Genomic DNA, 19,476 nt, shown 5'->3' on the forward strand with positions numbered 1-19,476 from the left:
GTGGTACAGAGCTCTGCTAACCAGCGCATGGGCAGCATGCATCTAAAATGAGCTTTTATTTTTTCCTAAGCATGTGTGGTGTCCTGTCCTGCCTCTAAAGCTAATTTGTTTGAGGATAATGAAGCAGAAGCCATACGTGGCTGTCACACAGGGCTCCCAGGGGCCTGGGCCATCGAGCCAGCCACCCTCTCTGGTTTCTCTTGCGAAGCAAATTTTCAGTACAACAGGAACACAAGAGAGGCCTATTCCTAGCAGTTGATTTGCACAACAGAACGTGGCACAAAGCAAAAAAGCAGCACCAGGATGGAGCTGGGTTCACTGCCTGTTGGCTCCTGCAGCACTCTCTGCCCACCTGGCAGGCTCCTGGCTGCAGTCTGCATTGGTGGGAGCAGGCACTGCCTCACTGCTGCACCTGATGCTGAATGCAACAGGATCACACTGCGGTGCTTGACACGTCTCTAAAAGCAGCATCGTGACACTGTTGACACTGAATGTTTGCTAATGGCATCTTCTGCCAAACTCCCATGTAAAACGAGTGGGATGACAACAGCAGCATTTAAAAAACTTCCTTCAAGGGAGCATTTAAAATTTTATCAGGTCTAACTGGCGTGGCAGATCTGCAGATGTGGAGGATATCCAGTTTCCCTTGCTTGCTTACAGCTCCATCCCCTGAGGCTGCAAACCCTGGAGGCATGGCATCTCCAGTACACCAGTCCCAGCACACCATGGGACCGCTGCACTGGTTCATAGCCCAGCTCCCAGCTTGGTCCTCTGAGCCAACACTTAGCTACTGCCTTTTACGTGGGCTTAAAGTGCTTGTTATTTATGAGTATAAAGCTTTAGCTCTTTGGTCAATGAAATAAAATATAACAGTACAAAATGAAAGCTGAGCTTCTATAAATAATGTGGTTGAGTTAATCAGTAGCTAATGAACTGTTGGTGAGGATGTAAGCAGGAAAGAATTACTCTTTTCTGTGCTATTTCGGTGAACGTTTCTAAGTGTGGGTGCAGTTCTATTAGTTTAAATCTTCTCCACAAATACAGCTATCGTGTAAACATTTTACACAAATATAACTTCATCCACACTTTTGCTAACACAAGCTACTTTGCTAAAAAGCGCTCCTATTTAAATATTTATCCAAAAAATGGGTAGGTTTTAAAACACATCCTTAATTCTGACAGGGTGAGCCCCCTGTTCAGAGCAGCAGCGCTGGGCGGGAGCAGGGGGAGAAGAATTACAGCGAAGATGTGTTTGTGCCAGCATTGAGCTGTGGTAGGATGAAGCAAAGTGTTTTCAGTCCTGATGGGTTTCAGATATCAGCGTATCAATGGCGTTTGGAATTCACATGTTCTGACAGCTGAAATTTTTATTCAGCGGAGGTTGTTTATTGATTTCTCTTTCAAGTTGTTCCGCTCCCAGGAATAGAGTTTGCAGGACTTTAAGTACATGTTTGTGGCCCAAAGGATAACAAAGGAGAAAGAAAATCTATTTTCCTCCACTGTGCAGATCCCATCCCGAACATGGCTGTGCCGAACCTCCTCCACCCCACTGTGGCAATAAGAAGTTCCTCCTGTTGCTAAGTATGGCTAATAAAGTTGAAAAACACCTTTAGAAAAATGATTAGTCAGATAATAAAGTATGTCAACTTGAAAATATCCATTCTTCATGTGATGACTGGAGATAGTTTATCACTTTATGAGTGACACATCCATTTATAAATATTTATTCTCTCCAGTGGTACTGATAAATCTTTTGAGCCTATAAGCCCATTGATACATACATAGTAATATCATTTATCTTTCCAATGCATTTTATTTATTATTGACTAATTGCCTGCCAGATTGTAAATATGATAGGGGTGGCATTGTGCTTTGATTAACTGTATGTTAAAGTACCCAGAGGAATTTAGACCCAGCTCTGAGCAAAGACATCCATGGCAATAAATTGTATATTTTGAAATCAGCTCTGCAGCATGGAGCTGCAGCGCTAGTTAAACAAGCTGAGCAGAGGCATTTTCCAGAGCAGTTTATTTTGATTAATGTGTTCCCAAAAGCCTCTTGCTGCTGTTTACAATGGATTTGCTGTAATATTTACAATAAACTGGGGTTAGTCAAGAGAGTTTTAATGTACTTCAGCAGGTTACTTACATGTCCCAAACCAGGAGCAAGAAGTGCGGTACGAAGGCGGTTTGGTCCACGTTGGTCTGTGGTTGGATTAGATGATCCTAGAGGACTTTTCCAGCCCTGATGATGCTGTGATTCTGTGTTTTGTCCTTCACTGTGAGGCCTTCAGGCACAGACAGCTTTCCTCTCCCCTCTGGTTCCCCTCTCAGATGTTTCCTAACCAAATGTTTCAGTCTGGCTCAACACATCTCAAACCATCTCGGCAGTGACTGGGGATAATTTGTCACATCAGAACTGACAATCCATTTGTAAATATTTATCCTCTGTTGAGACACTGATGAGTGATGGATGGGCTGAGCATGCGGCATGCTCCCTGATCCCGTGGCCCTGTGAGCTGACATCAGAAAGCCCAAATGTTGTTATCCTGCCCTGATATGAATTCCTTGGTGGAAGTCTCCTACCCAGAACAGCACAGAAGAGGGGAGATGCTTCAGCTGAGCACCGTGCTGTGCCGTGCCCCATCCGTAGGATGCCTGCAGTAGCACACACTCCCTCTGTAGAAACGGAGCTGCTTTGTCAGGCCATACTTATGCAGTGTGTAACTTGACAGAAATCCTATTCTAATTAGCACGTGCTAGTCACTGGCTGTGATGCTATTTAGCTAATTGCACCTTGGGCAGTATAAAACAAAGCAGAACCAAACTAGGTCCATAATTTTGCCCAAATAGATGTAATAGCAAAATGTGCATGTTCCCGCAGAGGACGTGGACGTGCACTGCCATCCCTCTTTGTGTCCCACAGAAACACCTCCCTGGAGGCCTTCTGGACCTTCCCCAGAAGTCCCATTACCTGAATCTGAGGTGTGCTTTGCAGGGGAGGAGGGGAAGGGAGAACTCTGCAGGACTGAGATGGGAAAGCCCCAAGAACAGAGATGGACGAGGAAGCAGAAGCCAGGGATGGGTATTTCCTCAGAGGGTGACCCAAATCAAGAGAGTTCATCGTTTCCAACCTGAGGAACTTGCTCACCTGACTTCAATATTTGTTTGTTTGTTTCCTTATTCACTCATTTTGTTTAAACCCTGATACCTTCACACTTATAATGGAAGATAATGCCATTATCCAGAGTTGCTTTGCAGCCTTTTCTCTGTGGATGCAGGATAATCAAGCTCTCTTTGATTTCCATTATACTTTCCAGTGGATCTGAGATGTAATTAATTAATTGATTCTTGCTGCCAGTCCCCTAATTAACAGTAAATAAAAATTCATGCCAGGGTTAATAGCTTTAAAGGTTGGAGGCAAGAGTGTGTACTGTGCAGGTCCATTGCCTGTTCTGTGGTGCATTTGGGCTATATTCCCTGTTATGCTTTTAATTCCTAATCAATTGAAAGTTAATTCCATTCTTACCTTAAAAAAAAAAGTGGGAAACTGATTACTGTTATGTGACTGTTTTTGGTTTTTGGCCCTTCCAGGTCTGTTTTTCTAGTCCAGTTATAACACCACTGGGCAAACTGGGACACAACAAGGCCCCAGTGCTGGTGTTATACAGCCTCCAAAGTCAGAGATTTATACTGTGGATATGCCCTGCACTCTGTGCTCCCAGTGCTTACTGTAAATGCTGCTCTCTTTGCTCTTTATTGTGCAGGACAATTACTGTGTGGATCCATTACTTATTATTTGTGCAGTGCTTTGAGGACATGAAGTGCTAAGTAATATTATGTGTATCCTAGTGGAAGTTTACTAACAAAAGGTCAGCTCGTTTTTATCCATTATCTCTTACTAGACAATAAAATTGCAACAGACCAGACAGAATTATTGAAAATATTGCTTTATGTGTTGGTAAAATGAATTATCTGTACAACCTCTCTCCTGCATGGGAGTATGGACAATGAGGTGTCTTTGAGACCTGCACTCGTCGGCAATGCCAGCATCTGTGCTGCTAATTGGGACTCCTGGCTTCTCATAAACCAACAAAGCCTTGAAAGCATTCCTGTGAAATTGATATGAAAAATGCTATCTAGATCTCTATTAAAAAGTAAGAGAAGTAGGAAGGAAATGCTTTTCCTTCCTTACTGCTGCTTTTGCTTTCATGTCTCTGTGAATTCTTGGCTCGACCTGTTCTCATCCCCAGCTATGTGAGGATGAACCAACAAGGCTCTGCTAAGGCATTTCAAGAAGACATTCAGAACTAACACCATAAGCAGCAAAACAGGGCCCTGTTTGATAAAAATGTCCAGCTCTGCTTCTATCTTTTTGTGCTGTCAACTTGATTCTTTGGTCCAACTGGAGTATCCGTTCCATGCTCTTTAATAATCTGCTGCTCATCTGCTTTGCTGGGCAAATATTGTGCTCGGGATGCTGCCAGCCTTTAGCCTTGACCATCCTAATACATAATGCAGATGATAAAAGCCAGTGTAACAGAAAAGAGATCCCAGGGAGAATACAAACCATGACAAAATAAGAAGGAAGCAGATGGTTAGGTATTAAACTGCAGTAATAAAATAACATCTGGCAGAATATCACGCACATGCACTGATGCCCATCTGAAGAGTGCTCTGATTTAAGTAATATGCTTCCCATTTTGGTGCAATTAACACCAACATTTGCATAGCAAACAGTGGCAGAGAATGCAGAGGCTTCTTTTGAAAAATACAATCCAAATACATCTTTTCTATGAGGGGATTGGCCTTAGTGGACACCAATGGCTTTCTATACTGTGGTGTAAAGCAATTAATGAGTCATACCTTCCTGCTGGCCAGAGAGCCCATTATTCTGTTTACATACAGTCTGGCAGATGTACGTGTTTGCAGGGCTGGAAATTAAAAGATAAAAGGGGAAGAGCATTTGACCAAGTGGAACTTTGCTCCACCCTGTGTCATGGGGAGGAGGACGCTGTACAGATGAGGTAGATCCATAAAGCTCCGTACAGGAAACCTGTCCATCTCAGGTCCTCTCCCACTCTTTCCTTGTGTGAGTGAGCTTGGGAAGGAGAAACCTCAGCGCTGGCTTTGCCAAGGAATCAGGAGGGGAGGAGCAATCCCTGCCTGCTCCAACAAGCTGCAGGGTAGTGCTGCATCCCCTGCAGGCACTTGGGCCCTGTTTCTCACCAGCCCTGACCTGCCCACAAACCAAGCCCTGGGCCAGATGAGGATGGTTAAAGTTCATTTCATGTTGGCAAGCGTGCAGTGTGGGTTCTAAAGGGATGTGCTGGGAAAGATATGGGAGCATGGACATCTGCTCCATGGTGGAACTCACTGGGCCCTTCATCAGCAGCACTGCCAACACCACGGTGACCAGACGTGAGCAGAGATTGCAGTGGGGAAGGTGCAGAAGTGCTGTGTGAAGGCCCCCAGTCTGACCTGATTTGGATGAGTGTTTGCAGTTTGGATATGGAGAGCATCCGAGTGATAGAAGCTGCACCCTGTGCAGAGGGCTGTGATGTGTTAACCTCCCAGAGCAGCTCCAGAAAGAGTGCACACCACTGACTTGCAGAAGCAAATGGCTGATAAAGCAGGCAGTGGTTTGGTTATCAAAAGCCCATAGAGAAGTTAGCAGGCGGCAGATTATCGATGTGATATCCTACATGAAGCAAAAACTGCCCTGGGCCCTTCCTGAGTAGAGGCACTGCCAGATTCCTGGGCTGGCATTTCTTCCAGCATCAATGTCATTTCCATTTGGAAACTTACAACCCAGCTTGGGATAAAAGCACTTTCATTTTGATACTCCTTGGGAAATAGAGTACTGACAAAGAAAAGAAATGTGGAAAAGGCTTTGTCTGCATACACCTGCTCATCCCAGGGCAGATGTGTACAGTATTCAGGTCATCCTCTTTCCTGTGACAGCCTGTACAAGTAGGAATAATAAGATGTATGTTTTTCTTACAGAAGCCACAGGTGTAGGACAGCAACAGAAGGAGCTGGGTTGTGTCTGAGTGCTAGAAGGATATTTATGAGTGGAGAGGGCTGTGTGAGTTAACAGAAACAAGTCCTACCGCAGCATTTCCAATGAATAATAGCATTTAATCCCAGTGCAAATCTCTGAGTGTGGCTGAGGAGTGGGTGATGGGCTGAATGAGGATACATCTACAGAAAACGGTCCTGCTACAGCCAGTTTTACTCTGGTTCTGCATTTCCCTGGGTTAGTTTCTGAATATGGTTTAATTTCCTATGTGCTGCCTGTATTTCGCTTATATTTCTTCTCCTCAGCCTCCCTCTATGATATCCCAGTGCCTGCCTTCTCAACAGTAACAGCAATAATAGCTGCAATATATTTAATAGCTACCCACTGCCAGCCTCACTCAGCCTTCCTAACAGATTCCCTAAGGTGCTGGATGCATAATGCATTTCCCAGCTGGGGATCAGACCTTGTGAGCATCTTTTCACTTGCAGCAGCGCCTTGCTGGCAGCCTCCCTGCTCTGGGAGAGGCACAGGAGAGGCATTTTCCTCCTCCTTGTGGGTGTGAAGCAGAAGGATTGCAGCGTGAGCCTTTGCTCCAGACAGCAGCAAGTTACCCATCCTCTTTGCATTCCATCCCCAGACATGTGAGCTACAAACAGCAGAGGTGCAGAGATGGAGGTGGGGACAAGGGGGAGATTTTGCTGTAGATGACCCAGGTTGGTTTTTATGAGAACATTCTCCAAATGGCAGTGTTTCACCTTAAAAGTTGTGATCTCCTCAGGAAAAAGGTACTAATTCTATTACTCATTGATGTGGCTTTATGTGCAGGAAAGATGGGAAGCAATTTTCTCATGCCATGGTGGAGCTGGGAAATGAATCCAGGAATGCTGACTTTGAACTACACCAAACCCATTGCAGTGCAGTGTTGTGCTCAGTACTTTGCTTGGTGTTCAGCCATGGCTTTAAAGTTTGTCCAATGAATTGAACAAGTCAGGAGGGGGGTAATTTTTGTTCTTCAGATGAAGACTGAGAAATCTAAAAGCACGTTGCTCACAATAACTTACTATTGCTCTTTATTTGATGGAATGACTCATGTAGCATGTAGCTTCAGGAGCAGGTCTGGGGAAAGCTAGAGCTGAAAACACAGCCAGCTGTACAAAGCTAGCCATTTCCTACACAGTATCTACTTCAAAAGAATAAAATAGATGTCTCCTTTTTTTCTATCCAAAAAGTCACTGCAGAAGCAGCTTTCTTTTGTTATCTCCCAATAAATGTGTCTCTGTAATAGTGGAATTTACTGCTGGAGGTGCGCGTTTCTCACCACTGCTTCCCCTTACAAAGAAGCTAATCTATCTTCTGCTGGAGAAGGCAAATGATGTCATGTTTCCTGTATTTCAGCCTACTTTCCAGCTGCTGCAGTAAGGCAGGGTTGGAGGTAAGCCCTTGGCTCTGCAGGAGCAGAACAGGAGCTACAGGGCTGGGGCTGAGCTGCATTGATGCTGCAGGAGCAGACCTTGAGTACAGGGTTCTGTCACCCCTGGCTAACTTCTTGTCCCTTGCACAGTGACCTGGCCATGGTATGCCCGGCCCTTCAGCCTGCTCAGCATGGGCAGGCCTGGAAAGATTGCAGAGCACTGCCCACGCTGGTCTGACCTCCAGCAAGAACCCTTGATGTTTATTAAGGCTAAATTCACTCTCACATTTTAATCAATGAAAAGGAAAACCAACAGAATGGGAATGCATAAGCAAGTCTGACTGCTGTTGTGTTGAGTATTTTTTTACCAGCAGCCCCAGATAACACCCACTCACAAGACTGCACACCCAGGTGTGATCACAGCCCCAGCTGAAGTGAGTACGCTGACTCCGTGCCTGGACAGGTGCATGGGTCTGTGCACACTGCTGCAAAGCTGAGCCTGTGCCACTGTGTCAGCCCCAACTGAGGGCTGCTCCGACCCACCAAATATCAGGAGATACAGCACTGAACAAGGGGTGAAAGCCAAGGCTTCACTGCTGCCTGTTGCTTCCTGAATTTACCACTTGCATGTGCTGTCCCCTTCCCCAGGAGAGCTGCACACAGCCCCACGGCTCTGCTGGTTGCATTTGTTTGGCTGTAATTCTGTCCTTTGCCTGTGTACCAGCAGAGCACGGCTTTTCTTATATATTATCCTTCCAGAGCAATAGCAAGAAAATAAAAATGAGTAACAGCTTGTTTCCCAGCCCTGGATGGAGCAAAAATTTTGATGAATGGACAAACTAGTTGCCTGGAAAAGAGCATGAATAATTTGCAATGAATAATATTCAAGTGTTACCTTTTTTTTCCACCCATAAATTGCTTGTGAACTTTTTTTCCCCTGAGCTGTTAGTCAGCAGAGCAAGCAGAGAGCAGCGTGCTGGAAGCATTTGTTTGCTGCCACTCAGAGCAGTGGGTGAGCACCGGTCACTCTGATGGATGGAAGCTTGCAGCAGCAGGTTACTTGGGTTGACACCTTGAGGTTCCCAGGGCTTTGCATGTATTTCTATCGCAGGCAATGACAGATGCTGAAACAGCTGTTGCTTTGCTACTGTTTGTAATTTATAAATTATTGCTTCTACAAGTCTCAATCAACATGGGAGCTTGACAGAGTCCCAGGTTAAGGATGAAGAATTTTATGAAATATAGCTGTGGGTCTTTGTGCTGCTGGGGAGGCATGGCTCTCCATTTGTTCCCCAGTATTCACAGGTGTAGGCTGTGAGCTGGGGGTGCAGGGTGGTGACCTCCCTCACCTCTTCCTTTGCCATTGCTTGGCATGCTGCCTCTTCAGAGCTGTCCCCTCCATTCCTCCCTCCTTTCTTTTCCATTGCCCTATTCTAATCAGCTGAGAGACTTCCCCCTTTTCTCCTTTTGCTTGGACTCCAAGCAGAGTGAAGGAATGACCTCTCTTTCACGCACATGATTGCATTTTAAACTTTAATAGCTTCCATACCATTTCCTAAGAGGCTCCCTGCTCATCTGAAGGTCTGTGCGTTGCACTCAGCTTTAGGGAGCAGTCAGGACGTGATGGAAAACTACAGCCTTTGCGTCAGGTCCCTGGCTCCATGATGGACACTTCACATTTAAGCCACGCTTCGTTCTGAGCTGAACGTATGTGGAGCTGAGGTTCATCACATGGAGCAGTTACACAGCTGTAAGAACTCTGCTTTGCCTATGAAAAGCTCAGAATATAATGTGGTTAGTGCTAATCAGGATGCATCTGAGTGGTGCGCAGCGACTTCTTAATAAATGCCAGGAGAAGAGGCTTCAGGGGGTGAATATGGTGCAGCACAGAGCTTTCCTCTGCCACAGTCCCTCCTGTGAAGGGCAGGCAGTGTCTCCTTCCTGTGCGTATGCCTTCAGGGAAACCAGCACAAGTGAGGTTAGAACAGCCCTGCACGTGGAATGCGGGTTTTGGGGGTGCCATGGGTTTAATGACTTATTTCCTCATGGTGTGTCTTTGACTAGCTGTGGCCTTTTTCCAGGAAAGGGAGTCAGCTTTGATACACAAGGAGGGATCTGAGAAGAGCGGCTTGTTAACACGGGTCCCAGAATGGGGAGGTTAAAGCCCAAATTACTTCCTGGCTGTGAGAGACGTGAATTATTAGCTCCTGGGTGGATAGCTCTGCTAGCAACTTTGATGTTATGAACTTTGATGTGACAGTGGCTGCTCAAAGCAGTGGGAAAAGTATATGTAAAGACCTGAAAGGTCTGCAGAAATCAGAATAAGGGCTTTTCACTTACGGTGTCTGTCTTTTTCTCTCTTGGTGAAGTTGTCTCAGAGGCAATTAGTACATCTAGGATGGGGATGAGCAGAGGTTTCTTCTTTGCATCTTTTGCTGGAAAAGCCCAAATTGCAAGGCTTAGACAGAGATTTGAAGTGCAAGAGGTGAGTGAGAGGTTAGACCTTGAATAATTTGAAACCATCCCTGGCATCAAGGGGAAAGCAAGCGAACAGCACGCTGAAAATTAACTGCTTATCTCCTGAAGCAATTGCCATACCTGCAAGCTATCATTATTTGAGCACTGATACTGTGGTGAACACCAAAGCCCATCCCACCCAGCTCTGTGCACAACCTGCAGGATCTTCCTGTGGGAGGAATGCTGCAGGTTGGAAAGCAGAAGAGCAGAGTCATCCCCCGAGAAGGAATTTCCCACAGCAGATGTTACAGCCTGCGATCCCGCTATCTCTGGTAGTCGCTGCTGGAGGAACTGCTGTGCTGCTCGGAGGTCTGTGTGCAGATAACACGGTCCCGCTCCTCTGGTCATGTCGCTGCAGCAGAGATAACGCCTCGCTCAGTGTCAGTAAACCCTGCCTGCTTGCAGGCATCCTTGCCCGCATTGACACCTTACCTCTGAAAGGTGATAATGTGAAAAACATCCTGCGACATTTTGCAACGGGGATCTATTTATGTGCACTATGTCCTGGCGCCCTGAACGCTGTGACCTCCGGGTGACTGCTCTGTGCTGTCCTCTGGCACCGAGCAGAGAGGAGGCAGCTTGATGCCAGTCCTCTGGAATGAAAGTCTGCGAGGTCTAAATCCAGCCCCTGCTTCTGCTCGTGCACTGCCTGCAGTTTAAAGCAAGTCACTCGTCCTGCTCCTCATCTGTGATGTAAGATGGCATTTCCCTCTGCCTGCTCCCTCTGTAGATCCGGCACTGCTCCCTCTTGGATGTGGGTGTCCCTGCGAGCTGCCTCAGGTCATGAAGTACCCTGGGTGATGTTGCTATTGCCAGTGCTTCACTTTCCCCCAGTTCTTTGCTAACCTGACTGCGAGTTTCAGGGGATTTTTTTTGCAGTATTTAAACCCCAACTTCTTGGCTTATCTGGCAAGGTGATAACCTTGCCTCCTGCATTTTGTTTGGGTTTTTGTCTTATCTTTTAAGGAAACATTACTAGCACCAGTGCAAACCTGACCTCAAAAGCATTCAGCACTCCATCGCTCTAAAACTGAGCCCAGCAGTTTCGTTTGGACAGATTGCTGCTGCAGAGTATAAATCTTCATGAATGTTTCTCTTTTGTTACCTAATTGGTTTCCCTGCTGGTACACAACTTACATTAGATATCTCAGAAAAAAAAATGATACCACCATTGAAATGCTTTAGAGCCCAGAAGAGTTAAATCTCTGATCTCTGCTTTCTCTCTGGTGCTCCACAACAGCTGCAAGAGTTAAAGCTATGTGCATGGGCTGTCCTATATTGCAGGAGCTGCATTCATATCTTTCTTTCTCAGCCTCCGCCTCCTCCTATTCAATTTACAGTCTAGACTGTTTAAAAATATCTTGTTACTGCTTTTCATTTTTTTCTTCTTCCTATGGGGAAAGGGCACTTGTGAGACAATGCTCTCAACTGGAGATGGCACAGATTTGTTGCATGTTAGTGCATGATAACAGGAGAGGTTCCAACAAGCTCTAATATGTAATAAACTGTGAAGGCATAAATTGCATGTGATTAAACCTTTGATGGTGGGCTGTTAGGAATTCCCAGTGTAACATGCCATGCCACATTTTACATCAGCCCCAACAATGACAGTGCCAGACTCATCGGCTCCAAGGGGTTAATTATACATCATGGATGAAAACAATGCAAGGATGCTTGCTAATACTCAATTATTTGCATGGTAACCCTGGGTGACTCCCTTATTGCTGCTGCCAATTCACAGCGCTCACCTGGGGCAAGAAAGGAAAAAGCTTGTCATTCCTCACTCTCAGCTTTCTTTCCACCCCTCCTTGCTGGCTTTTTCCTATTTGCAACACCAATTTGCTTGTCAAGGTGTCTGACAGGTGAAAAGCCCCTCTGATTATGGAAATTGTAAGGTCAAAGGAAATTTAATCCATCTGCCAGGGATGGCAATGTGTAGCTGATGCCAAGCAGGACAAATGGAAACAATGGGCAGGTGCTTCAGGGTGGCTTTTTCACAGGAGTGTTAAAGCAGGAGGTGATTAAAACGGTCCGGGAGAACAGATAAGATGCAGTGTGGTGTGAGCTCTTACATCCTTCTGTGTATGTCCTGCTCCAGGTGAGCCTGCAACCGTCCCTTGGTTGTGCCTTGGCTGTTGGACTTGTTGCTCGTGGTCCCTGCCCATGTGAGGGGGCTGTATGGTAACCCCTGACTGTATGTGAGCTGGCTCAGTGGATCCCAAAACCCATCTGTGTTGGTGACTGCAGTGAGGGTGGCTCAGCAATCAGGGTCCTAGCAGTAGGGTGGGAGCGGGTGTTGATCTTCTGGAAGCAGAGCCCTTATGGCTGATGGGGCTGTAGTGCTGCTGGTGTGCCTGTGTCTGTGTTTCCCCCCAGACAAGCCTTGCCAGCATCCTGGGGAGCTCTGCCTGATGGTGCTTCTAGCCTGAAGGAATGCTTGATGGTTTAAAAACTAAAAAGGGAGGATAAAAATAAAAGAGCTGGTGGGAAACCGATGGTAAATAAGGCTCTGACCTTCTCTGAATTGTTCCTGTGCAGTGAATCTAGCCAAGGACTCTTGAATAAAACAAACTTGAAGTTTCTAGGCCAAGCGGGTTTTGAGATATGGCTCTGCGATAAATTGTTAGAGGAATATTTCAAAGACTGAATTGCACCTCATTTTTCAAAGCCCCATATCTCACAAACACCTTGTCTGATCTGCCACAAATTTTGTCAATAAATTATCCTCTGGCTACTGATCGCATATGCAAAGTGTTGAGCAAAGAGAGTGGCACAAATCTTTACCCCCAGCTTCATCACCTCCCTCCTGGAGGTACGGCCCTTCCCCTCCTCAGTGCAGGCAGAGCTTTTTGCGTGATGTAAAAATAATAGTCCTGTACAATCCAGACTGATTGGTGCTGAGTGGCAAGTAGTGGATCCCTGGCTTGCAGCTCTCTTCCCAAACCCTATGGTTTGCATTAGCACAGCTGCTGAAGCTGCCCCCAGCTCTGAATGGGGCTGTGTGCTTTATCTGGGTGACTCTGAGCAGCAGCTGGTGGAGAAGGCTTCTATTTCAAAGCTGTGGATAAATGTTTCTTTCTCTCCTTCGCTCCCCTATTTGTGCACTTGCAAAGATAAGCCCCTTCTCTCTTGGTATCTGCATTCAGATCCATGGGGGAATTATTAGCAGAACCAGCAGCACTGTCCCACAACAATGGGATAACGACCCTGTCCTCGTAGTAATTTGTTCTATGACATTATAGGGATTCAAATGAAATAATCATTTAAGAATAGAATAAAGAAGTTTTGCATGTCTATTCCTAGGATGATTATTTCTTTTCACGCTGGTCTCTTTGAGCCTTTCTTTGGATCCAAAGAAAATAGATTTTTCTTTTTTTTTTCCCAGTTAGATCCTGTCTGAAGCCCCTCAGATTTTTGGCAGTGCTCCTTTCAATTAAAATTAATAAAGCTAACATTTTATCAGCATTAAATACTCCATGGGAGGACCTCTACTTGTGTGAGAAGCTTGTAATAAATTTGAAAATATATCTTTGAGGAAATATCCACTATGCTGAAACATGAAGGGGAAATCTGGCTCACTGAGACTCATTTAAGAGTCTCTTAAAGGATTCTGAAGATAATGTGTCAAAAGAACCAAAAGGTCACTTTTGTGGGGGGTGCTGTGCATCTCCAGTCAATCACTTCAGCTGTCAGGTTAGTGCTGAAGTTGAAATCCTATCCATTCTCCTTAAAAAGATGTCACCAATAATGATAACTTAGAAGACAGGGAATATCTTCATTAATATGCTCTCTGAAGTGAGGTTTGTGTGTCACTGTGTTATTAGCCAGTTACAACTTAGTCATAGAGCAGGACTTGGATGATTTTTGGAGCTTTCCTTGAGCACTGGGCAGCATGGAGGGTTTGTTGGATGCAGAGTGGAGTGGTCAGGATTAATGGGGAAGTGCTGGGATGGCTGCAATGGGCACAGAGTGGGTGGAGGCTGCAGGGTGATGGGAGGGACTGCGCTGCTGGCACAGGGTGTCTGGGAGCCTTTGTGGGAAACTCTCCTACCTGAGTTGTGAGATCCTAGCAAGGCCCTGATGAAGTGAGTGCCCAGTTGTCTGGGACAGTTCTGCATGAGTGGGGCTGGAGATGGCCTCATCCATCACATGCCATCTCTCTCATCTCTGCAGCACACGGAAGAATTGGCTTTTGAAAAGGCTCTGGGTGATATATTTCCTCCCCTCCTCTGAGTATGTACTGCGAGTTGCTTGGGGAAAGCTGTGTGTTTGTTGGTGGCATGTGAAACAGGATCTACCAGGAAACTTCAGAAATATTTTATGAAGTGTAGTAATAAATACATCCATGTGGTGCAGCCCATGCAAAATAGCATCTTTGGCCAGAAGCAGTATGTACAGTTTCTATAGCAGAGTTCTTTCTCTCTAAAATAAAACTCTTGCAGATGGATTTAATCTCTGTTATTTGAATATCCATTAACCAACTCTAAATCGCTTTCCTAGGGCAGTTGTAGAAGTAGTTATCTGTGACAGAACTTTCCAGCTCGGATCAGGGGCTGTTTGGCGCCCAGGTTGGTCCTGCCAGCTTGGATCCAGCTCTGTGCTTCTGGCTCTGCTCCCAGAGAGCCCCGCAGCCATGCTGAACAGCTTAGTGTGGCTGTGGGCCCCAGCTAGGGGCTGGAGCTTGGTGGTCCTGATGGGATGCATGGGAAAATCCTGCTGGGAAGACTTTTCTTTGCTTCCTGAGAGGACTCAATCATAGAGGTGATCTGGGCCACCTTAGAAGAGAAAAAGAAAGACTGGAGTGCACTCTTGATGTAGCTGAGCTTTATTAATTGGTTAATATGGGATCTGCTTTGTAGCTCCTGCTGATGTGCTCTGTAAGGAGCTCGCTACGAGCTTGTTAAGAATCCTCATGTGGTGGCAGTGCTTTGTTCCCCTGCCGTGTTTTGAGGTCTTTGGGTATAAAGTTGGACAGGATGTGAGCAAGGTTAGTACACCCAAAGGGCAAAGTGGGCAGTTCATTGGGGCTGGCATTTCTAGATCTGATGTGGGATCGTATGCAAATAAGGCCTAATGAATGTTAATTACTGGGAGGGTTGCATACTTGCTTGATTCCTTTTTGGCAGCTTGTACAACAGTGTTTTTGTATACCTGGCACTTGAAACATTTGATTAAAAAAAAATTCTTCTGTAATAAAGCAATTGCTTTATTAAAGGTTGCAGGGCTTATATGATCTCTGTAGTAAAACTTTATGAATTCCTCTATCTAGACAGTAATCTCCTGGCTCTTTCTCCAAAAGAGCAGAGCACGGTTCGTTCACTGCTCAAGCAAGCTTATTTGCCAGCCTCTCCCAGCCTGGGTCCCATGATTTCTAGTAAGATGATGAGGGCTCTGGATGTCTGTGGGTGGAAGCATAGCTGTCAGTTTGGCTTAAGCCTGATGATTGACTTTGGAGGTCACTTCCCACGACTTGGCTAATGAGCAGCAGGACACCAGCTGAGGGCTGCAAGCAAAGCTCCAGCAGAGGTCTGCCCTGGTCCTGGCTGCAATGTGTTCCCCTCTGTGACCGTGTGAGCAGCGAGATCCCCAGCTGCTCCTGCACTGCATGGCCTCACCTCCACGCTCTGTCTCAGCACTTCTGGGTCTTTTCATAACTCAGCTGGAGAGCACCTGACATCCCCAAGCCCTCTGTGGTGAGTCGGTCGCGTGTGGCTCTGGAGGCGTCACACGTTGGGTTTGGCAGGCGGGTGGTGGCAATAGCAATTTGGAGCCCTCGTGCCTGTTTCCACTGGAGCTACAGTCTCTGGCTGTGTGACAGGTTTCCTGTCCTGACTCATAGCTGCTGAGTCACATTCAATTTTATCTCCTTTTGAAGGGAAATGGCATTTGGTCTCGGTTTTCTTTTGCTATTATTTTAATGTATTGCCATGTTTAATAAGTTTTCATTCACAGTTTTTATTTTTGCTATTAACACTCTTCCAGTTTCGGGCTGGCTGCTGCAAACAGTGTAACTGTGTTGGGCTGCGAGTTGGAGTAATGGTTGTGAAGTTGCTGAAGTAACTATTGATGCGATTTGATATAGCAGATTCCTATTTCCTCACCCCAGCCAGTGATGAATGAAGTAGGGGAAAGAGTAGAGCTTGTACAGTGGATCTATGGATGGAAATTGTTTTGGTTTTTTTTTTCCTCAAACTGGGGGTCTATAATATCCCTTCTATGGTTTGTGTTTGTTGCTTCCACTGCCAAATTTTGTGTTTCAGCACAGTTCAAAACTTACTGAAGTCCGTCTGACTGAGTTACCCAGCTTGCAGACAGCATCCCTCTGTGTGCTATACAACAGTCTGGACTTTTCTCTTTTCGCGGTGTATATTTCAAGCTCTGCCAGGCGGGGGGGGTCGGGGTGTCCCCAGCTCTGTAGCCCCGGTGCGGTCCCCCCCCGGGCCCGGTCCCCAGCGGCTCTGGCAGCGCTCCCGGGCCGCCCGCCAGCAGCAGCGCGGCTTTTCTTTCCTGGCTAATCGCTGATAAAACAGGAAGACCTTGATCATCCCTTCTGACATGAATAACGATGTTATCTTCTGTGATGTATGACCCAGAGCCAGATAATGTCCTCTGGCAGGCCTTTTTTCTCGTGAGATGTAAAATACAATGATTATGTTACAAGGGGAGATAAAGTGGCACAATCTTCACTAGTTCAAATAACTAATTGAAGCAGGAACTCGTGGAAATGGCTTCCTTTGTTCCCCAGCCATTGTTGATAGAACAGTGCTTATAATGAAAGCCCAAGCTGTTGCCCTCTTTTTCTTCTTCCTTCCCCTTCTCTATTTCTTTTCCTTTTAAAACCCAAGCGCGTTCTCCCCCCCCTCTTCCCGGGGGAGATGAGGGCAGCGGGGCTTTCCAGCACGGGCCCCGTTTTCCAGCGGCGTGAGAGCGTCGGGAGGATGAAATCAATAAGGAGCTCTCATTCTTTGTTTCCCCGGAGGACTTTTGAGAATGGAAAAATTGAGACCAGTGCTCTCCAAGCCATAATTACACTTTTTTATTATTATTTTATTTGGTTTTTGTGTGTGTGAAAGCAACAGACCTAATTACCTGGGAGGGATGGGCTGGCCACTGGGGGTGTATTGGTATCTCAGAGGGTGTGTGGTTCTTAGCACCACTGAATTCAAATATTAAAAGGCAAAAAGAGGGCCCGCTCAGCCTGGCCCTGTAGAAGCTGGCTGCAAAGAGCGGGAGGGGAGCAGCAGGCTTTGCACAGGGCTGTGAAGCTGCACAGCTGTGGTATGTCGTTAGGAAAGGGCTGGGAAGATTGATCTTTCACAGCCTGCTCTGGTCATTAGGAAAGGTGCTATGGCATGGGGCCTTTCCTCCCAGGTGGGGCAAATGAGCCTCTTTGGACCACAGCTGGCTTCAAATATGAAACAGGGATTCCTTGCCTTAATATAGATATGTATGTAGTGACGTCTGCCCTGTTTTAAGAACAGCATTAAATATGAGCTCCTCTGCCAGAGGTTATCTGCCAGAGCTGTGGCAGGTGAGGAACAAGCTGTGCTCTGATGACTTGATAACCCTGGTAGATGAAGTGATAGAGATGTGGCCTACTGGGTGGCAGCACACCACCACTCAGTCCTCATCACCTAGGAATATAGCAACATCTAAATGAGGTTAAGCTTCAGCTCTCATGATCCCAGACCATTGATGCCGTACTATCTGATGTCTGACTCACTGAACTTTAATCTTATTGTGATTCATTTTATGGCACTTGTAGGGGAAAAAAAAGCAACAAAAACCTGGCCTGTGAGATGCAGACTAGCTTTGGCTCTGCCTTGTCTCTGCATTGCAGCCTCTGTGAAGCTGTGTGTCTGCAGCTGGTGCTCTCTCCATCCCTGGGGTCCAGTCTTGTAAAGCCCAACTCCCACAGCTGCATGTAGCCCAGAATCTCTCCCTGGACCTGAAGAGCTGATGAAGAGCAGTCCATCAGCTGCTTGAAAGCCTTTAACTCAATGACTGGGCTATGCACAGCATTTGCATTGCCTAGTCTTGTGTTTTATCAATGGCTATCATGGATGTAAAAGGCTCAGAGCTTACCAATGTGTTAGGGTGGTTTTGCTTTCAGGTTATAAGCAATAGTGAAGCAGCAATCCTTCATCTGACAGCTGAGCTTGTGGCTTCTCTGGTAGGAGTTTTCTGTAAGGTGTTGTAATTTGTGGGTGCTGCTTGTCATGCACCTTCTTTTCATCTCCCTGAGTGGATGCTGAGCTCCTCCCAGCAAGCAGCAGCAATGAGTATGGGCTGCTAGGTGTCCAGCAGCCTCCTTATTGCAAAGGCACAGACAGGGTTCCAAACCTCTTTGAACTTCCCAAATACCATCAGAGCAGTGTGAGAGAGCTCAGAGTTAGCAAGAGTGGAGCACCTGGGTGCTATTTATTTATGCTACTGGGTGACCTTGAGCAGCTCTGAGTCATAGCTCTGCTTCCCCAACTGCAGAAGGAGCATTATGGGAACACCTACTTCATTTGCAGGGGTTGTGGCACTGAGGGATGTGTTAGTGGTATGGTGGTGATGGGTTGACAGTTGGACTGGAAGATATTTTCCAACCTTAATGATTCTATGATCACGTAGTGCAATTTTATAACTAGTAGAATGTAGGAAAACATTTTCAGTGTCATTAAGGCTGCGATGCAGTGCTCCTGGTGCTCTCTCACAGGCTGAGCTCCCTGGTGTCCAGAAGGGGTTTTCTTCCCTGTAAGTGCAGGAAGAAATACTTGCAGAGCTGGGACCCTTGTGTGAAGTTTTATGAGTTACCACATGACCACTGTGCAAACCAATTACTGCAGCAGGTCTGTAATGAGACTAACTTACAGAACAGTTACTGATTCTGCAGCAACTTGAACTGATGCCAAGAAACTCAGGCAGTAATTAGTGACCGCCCGACGGACGGTGCCAGTGACTCTGGGGATGGCTCTGCACTGAGGTTGGAATTGGTGCTGATTCTTAAGATACTTGTTAGGTGTCAGTCTTAGAATCCCAGTTTAAAACCTTTCAGGTGTAAGTATAATGCTTAAAAGCTTTTCTACAGCTCCACCCTTAAGAATGGGTTTAATCCTTTTAACAAAGCTCTGATCTGACAGTTTATTTCGCTCGAGGCTTTAGCTTCAGTGGTTGCAGCCAAAACCTGACAAGTTCTTCTTGTTAATTCTGAATGTATTATCCAGTGACAAATGTATCTCCCACTTATATGTGACACTGAGAATGAAATGCATATGATAAAATTTCTTATAGCTGGAGTGGGGCTGGTTGTTAAGAACATCTCCATATCTTTGCAGCATGACAGTCAATCCAAACCCATTCTTTTTCGGTAGCAGATCTCAGCCCAGTTTGGGACACTCATGATGGGTTGCAATCTGCTGTCATCCTCTGCAGAGATTAAAGGAAGGCTAAAAATAAACCTGCCATTTTCCCTGGACATTTTCTTGTGAAATGCAGAGAGATACGTCACTAGAATGCAAAATAAATTCATATGGAATTTA

Source organism: Cyrtonyx montezumae, unplaced genomic scaffold, assembly GCF_038088225.1.
Source record: "Cyrtonyx montezumae isolate F1298 unplaced genomic scaffold, pur_monq_1.0 scaffold_23, whole genome shotgun sequence".
Lineage (NCBI taxonomy): Eukaryota > Metazoa > Chordata > Aves > Galliformes > Odontophoridae > Cyrtonyx > Cyrtonyx montezumae.